Below are 6,862 nucleotides of genomic sequence, written 5' to 3' on the forward strand. Positions count from 1 at the left end.
GGTGGGAAGTTCTTGGAGGGAAGGATGTCGGGGGTCTATTTGGAAACAGTCTCTCTACCCTAGGGTAGGGGTAAGGTATGCGTACACACTACCCTCCCTAGACCCCACTAAGTGGGATTATACTGGGTTGTTGTTGTTGTTGTTGTTTGTTGGCTTTCCGGCTACGTGCCCGAACTACGTACGCAAATTGAGGTGAGATAGAAAGAGATTTTTAAGCCCTCAGAACACAGAATTTATTTCTAAAACAAGTAATGACCTTTTGGATCATCACAGATTTTAGGTTTTGGAAAAGTTATTAGTTTTCGAGAGTTGATATTGTGTATGCCGAGCGGCACTTTAAAATACTGTTTTATTTTACTATTTTGGTTTTTAACTATTTCTTCTACAAATTGGTTTATTTTCCGCATTGTTAGGCTTACCTAGTCGTAGAGACTAGGTGCCGTCACGATGGTTCACGGAGGGTGAACCGGGGTCGTGACAGAGACCAAAGGAAATAATTGTGAATGTGATTGTAAGAGTAGATAAATTTGTTTTTCCTATAGATTTCATAGTACTTGAAATGAAGGAGTGTCCCGATGAACCAATTAGTATGGGTAGACCATTTCTTGCAACAGGCGGGGAAATCATAGATGTCTGTCAAGGACAATTAATTTTAAGAGTTGATGAAGAAAGAGTTATATTTGATATGCAAAAGATACTAAGATTCTCAAAAGATGATACATCATCTTCATGCTTTTCAATTGACATGATTAATAATCTTATAGATGAATTCAAAGATGATCAATTAATTTCTGACTCAATGGAAAGATGTTTGGCCAAATTTGGCACCACACAGGATGAAGATCCGACTATCAAAAATGATGCAAAATTATTGGAAAAAGATTATGAGGAAGGAGTCGTGCAATTAGAAGAAGTTCAACAAAAAATTGAACTCAAAACTCTCCCTTCTCATTTGAAATATGTCTATCTTGAGCATGAGTTATTCCCTGTAATTATTTCATCTTCTCTAACTACAGAACAAGAAGAAATATTGATTGAAGTATTGAAAGCACACAAAGGAGCCTTAGGATGGATTGTAGAAGATATCAAAGGGATTAATCCAGTAATTTGTACACACAGAATCCTCATGGAGGATAGTTACAAACCAATAGTCCAACCCCAAAGGAGATTAAACCCAGCAATGTAGGAAGTGGTAAAAAAGGAGTTTGTAAAGCTTTTGGTGGCAGGTATTATTTACCCTATTTTAGACAGCCCTTGGGTAAGTCATGTTCAATTAGTACCAAAATAGGGAGGTATGAAAGTAATAAAAAATAAAAATAATGAACTAATACCAACCAGGACCGTCACAGGATGGAGAGTCTGTATAGATTATAGACGTCTCAATGATGCTACTAGAAAAGATCACTTTCCTTTGCCATTTATTGATCAAATATTAGAAAGAATTGCAGGATATGAGTTTTATTGTTTTCTTGATGGCTATCCAGGGTATAACCAAATCCAAATCGCATCAGAAGATCAAGATAAGACAACTTTCACATGTCCTCATGGAACATATGTATATAGGAGAATGCCATTTGGTTTATGCAACGCTCCTGCCACATTTCAGCATTGCATGTCAGCAATTTTTTCTGACATAACTGAAAAATTTCTTGAAATTTTTATGGATGATTTTACACTCTTCGGCAAGGGTTTTGAGGATTGTCTTCACCATTTAACCTTAGTTCTTAAGAGATGTGAAGAGACAAACTTAATTCTTAATTGGGAAAAATGTCATTTTATGGTTCCTGGGGGAATTATTTTAGGACATAAAATCACTGCTAAAGGGATAGAAGTTGATAAGGCTAAAATTAATCTTACAGCAGGATTACCCTCTCCCATAACTATTAAAGGCATTATAAGATTTCTAGGTCATGCAGGTTTTTACAGACGGTTCATAAAAAATTTTTCAAAGATTTCAAAACTGCTGACTAACCTTTTAATGAAAGATGTTAAGTTTGAATTTTCAGATGATTGTATGAAAGCCTTTGATACCCTTAAAAAAATTATCAACTGCCCCTATAGTTATGTCCCCTGATTGGAACCAACCTTTTGAGGTCATGTGTAATGCTAGTGATACAACAGTTGGAGCTATTTTAGGCAAGAGAAAAGATATGATTTTTCGTCCAATTTATTATGCCAACAGGACAATGAATGAGGCTCAACTAAATTATGCCACCACTGAAAAAGAATTACTAGCAGTGGTATTTGCATTTGATAAGTTTCGCTCCTATCTAATAGGAACCAAGGTCACTGTTTTTACTGACCATGCGGTTATAAAATACCTCTTAGCAAAAAAAGATGCCCGATCTAGATTGTTAAGATTGATTTTACTTCTCCAAGAATTTGAGCTTTAGATAAAAGATAAAAAAAAAAGGAACATAAAATCATGTAGCTCACCATTTCTCTAGATTAGAGAACCCCTCACTTGAGTTATATGATATAAAAGAAGAGTTTCCTGATGAACATATTTGTTCTATCAACTCATTTGTGACTCAACCACCCTGGTTTGCAGATATTGCAAATTACTTGGTTGAAAAATGGACACCCCAAAATCTCACTTACCAACAGAGGAAAAAGTTGATATCTGATGCTAAATATTATTTGTGGAATGACCCTTACTTGTTTAAAATTTATACAGATAATATTATCAGAAGGTGTGTACCAGAAGAAGAAATTACCAAAATTTTGTATCATTGCCACGATGGAGCAGTTGGAGGACATTATGCAGCAAATCGAACTGCCTTTAAAGATTTAGAGGTTGGATTTTTTTGTCCAACACTTTTTAAGGACGCTCGTGCCTATGTTGCACAGTATGACAAGTGTCAAAGAATAGGTAATATCACTAAGAGAGATGAGACTCCATTGCAATCAATATAGGTATGTGAAATATTTGATGTTTGGGGAATAGATTTCATGGGTCATTTTCCTTCATCTCATTCTTTTGATATATCCTTGTGGTTGTGGATTATGTTTCAAGATGGGTTGAAGCCATACCAACAAGGAAAAATTATGCTCAAAATGTGTGCAATTTTCTCAAGAAAAATATTTTTATCAGGTTTGGTATATCGCGAGTCATCATTAGCGACCAAGGGTCTTATTTCATGAATAGATAATTTTTAGCATTATTGTCAAAATATGATGTGACTCACAAAATAGGAACATCATACCATGATCAAACACAAGGGCAAGTTGAGGTTTCTAACCGTGAATTAAAAAGAATACTTGAAAAAACGGTTGGAATCTCCAAAAAAGACTGGGCTTCAAAATTAGATGAGACACTGTGGGCATATCGAACGGCATTTAAAACGCCAATTGGTGCGTCTCCATATCGATTAGTCTTTGGAAAAGCTTGTCATATTCCAATTGAATTAGAACACAAAGCTTTTTGGGTGTTGAAAGCATTGAACTTTGAATTAACCTCTGCTGGTAAAAATAGATTTTCTCAGGTGAATGAATTGGAAGAACTCAGATTAGATTCCTATGAAAATGCCAAAATTTTTAAAGAAAAAAACAAAAAAATGGCACGACAATTTAATCCGACAGAAACATTTTAAAATTGGAGATCATGTAGTCTATACAACAGTAGACTCAGGCTATTTCCAGGAAAATTAAATTCCAGATGGACGGGTCCTTACAATATTACAGATGTTACTCCATACGGAGCAATTGAAATTCAACAAACCAATGAAGGAGACAAATTTAAGGTAAATGGTCACAGTTTAAAATTATATTTTGGAGGGCATTTTGAGCAACAACTATCTGTCACTTTGATAGATTGATGAAGTCTATAATTAATAAGTCGAGCTGACAACGTTAAACTCAGAACTATGGTTCCTTACCCGTAGCCATTAAGGGAGAAGCAATGGATCCACATAAGTCCAACATAGATTTAAATAGTTAAATGCTTAATCAATTGATCTGGTTAATATCCAGGTTATTGTACAACCAGGACATCTCATGAAGGCCTCTACAAAAACAGAATCACCTATACAGCAGCAACTCCATGGTGATCAATATGCCTAAGTAGCTGGTTGATTAACCATTTGAGAATGCAATTCATATGTTGGCACAAGTAATTTTCTAGTTTATATACAAACTAGACTTGTTATTTGTACGCAAAATGTGTGTAGTTGCAGTTTCTTTCAAGCTTTCTTCTGCAGTTGTATATTTGAAAGCCAAAAAGATTTTTACCTATCTATCTATCTATCTATCTATCTATCTATCTATATATATATATATATATATATATATATATATATATAGATATATATATATATTAGATCTTTTTTTATAATTATGCCTCTTGTAAACTGTTAATTTATCAAAACAAAACTCTTATCATTCTATATCAAATATATATTTTTAATATTTACCACATAACTTTCTTGTTTTTAAGTTTATTTTTATGAAGGCAAGAACAAATATCTTCAATATTTGGCAAGACATTCTTAGATTGAGAAGCATTATGGTCAAAAAACAAGTAGAACTTATAATCTATATGCTAGAACTTGCCCTAAATATCTTTCGAGGCGAAATCCTAGATAATACTGATTTTTAAAATATGAATTTAGGCTTTCTTTGTTTACCTCAGTCTTTTCTAGATATTGCAAAAAAAAATTACTACAAAAAAATTAATCCCTAGCACCTATTTTGAAGCTTGAAGACCTATTTTTTTTTTCTTTTGATACCTAAATATGCCCAAATTCAAATATCACATTCATGCTTATGATTTGAAAAGTCTTTTTCAGAAAATAAGTTTGGAGCTCATTTTGAAAAAGAACCGCAATTAAAGAAAAAAGGGAGAGATTGATCTTATATTCAAGCATTATAAGTACAAAAAAAATCAATAGCAAATATTTGGAAAGTCTGATCTTAGAAATATTCTACTCCAAAACTAAAAAAGGCAAGTCACTACAAATATAACATTTAACCTACCAGCCTGAAGGCAACATTACAAGCCAAAAAAAGTCCTAAAAGATTTTAGAAATCAGTGTTTAGTCTACATTAGTGAAGATAGGCATAAAGGGCAAGTCTATGGACAAAAGATGAAGAATGCTCAATGCAAATGATCATAAAGTTATCAATTTCAGTGAAGTCTCAAAAAGAAAGAAGGTACAATTTTTGTTGAATAAAAACAAAAGTAAAAACAAGGCAAAGATTTGATGAATATAGAAAATTTATAAAGTTTGAAAGCATGATAGATTTTATTTGATTAAATTTTTATTTTACAAGAGTAGCCATAATTTTAAACAAAAAATAGTAATATATTATATATATTTTTCAAAATTCTTTTCCTCGAGGACGAGCAAAAATTCAAGTGTGGAGGTATTTGATGGATATAAATTATTCTTATATTTTAATAAAAAATATAATATTTAGGATATAAAACATGACCAATTTATATCCTATTCTCGCACTTTACTAACAATTCTTGCAGAAAAAAATACATGGAAAAAGAGAAAAAGAAAGAACCTACAGTTCAAGGAAGTACAGCCGTGACAACTTCATCTAAGACTACACAAAGTCAAGAGATACAAAAGTTATGGCAAATTCTCACCAAAATTTCATGATAAATTGCCATGTCAATTTCTCATCAAGATCATATGATATATTGATATTATCTTGCAAATTCTCACCAAGGTCTTGTAGAAATTTTCTTATAAATAAGCATATGTTTGTAGAAGAAAAATCATCCCATTTTGTATCCAATTTTCTATCTAGTTTTTTCTAAGTTTCTAAAGAGAAAGAGAAGAGTAATCTTAGTCTCTTCCTCTAGTCTTTCTCTTTATAGTAAAAATATTCTTAGTCTTTTGAAAGTATTTTTAGCTTTCTTACTTCATAATGGAGTAATTTCTTTTTGTTGGGATAGTTGATGAAGCTTGATATAATTATAATACTATCTCAGTTTCAATGCATTCTTGGCCTGAAACTCTATTTACATTTCATACTATGCTGGAATGATGATTTTTTTAATCATTATTATCTCATCTATATATTTTATATCTAAGTTATTCTTATATTAATTTTATAATTCTCACGGAGTAAAATTAATATATAATAACTAATGAATAGAATATTAGAGTGAAAGTAATTTTGGTAAGATTATTATTTCAAGTATGTAATCTTGCTTTCCTCAGTTTTAATTCTCACAGAGGAATTGTTGAAGGCAAGATTATTGATTTTCTAGTAAAAATATTCTCACGAAGTTTTTACTACACTTGAGCACAAAATATTAGAGTGAAAGTAATTTTCAGTAAGATTATTATTTCAAGTCTGAAATCTTGCTTTCCTCGATTTTAATTCTCACGGGGGAATTCTTGAAGGCAAGATTATTGATTTTCTAGTAAAAATATTCTCACGAAGTTTTTATTACGCTTGAGCACAATTCAAGCAAGATATTTCAATTTAATCGTCACTAGTTAATTATTTGCTATTGACATAACCTCACGGAGTGTTAATTATTTATTTATTTCTTAGTGTAAAAATACAATTGTATTAGCAATAAGCAATTATTCTTTAGAGAAATACGTATAAAACTGAAATTTTATTGTAATGATATATCAAGAAAATTCAATGATTCCCAACTCTTTTTAAATATAAACTTTTCGGAAGAAATTTGTCTTAATTTATAATTTCAAACACACCTTTCATAAATTTGGTTCTCTCAAATAGTAGTCAAAATATTACAAGTTTGTAGCTTAGATTGTTCAATCTCTGTGGGACAATATCATAAACAATACTAGAATTTGACAGAGTACGAGCATAAAACCCTATACACACAAGTTTCGTCAACAGATTATTGTATTCGACTGTATTCACGATA

The sequence above is a fragment of the Nicotiana tabacum genome, chromosome 3 (assembly GCF_000715075.1).
Source record: "Nicotiana tabacum cultivar K326 chromosome 3, ASM71507v2, whole genome shotgun sequence".
In the NCBI taxonomy this organism is placed as follows: Eukaryota; Viridiplantae; Streptophyta; class Magnoliopsida; order Solanales; family Solanaceae; genus Nicotiana; species Nicotiana tabacum.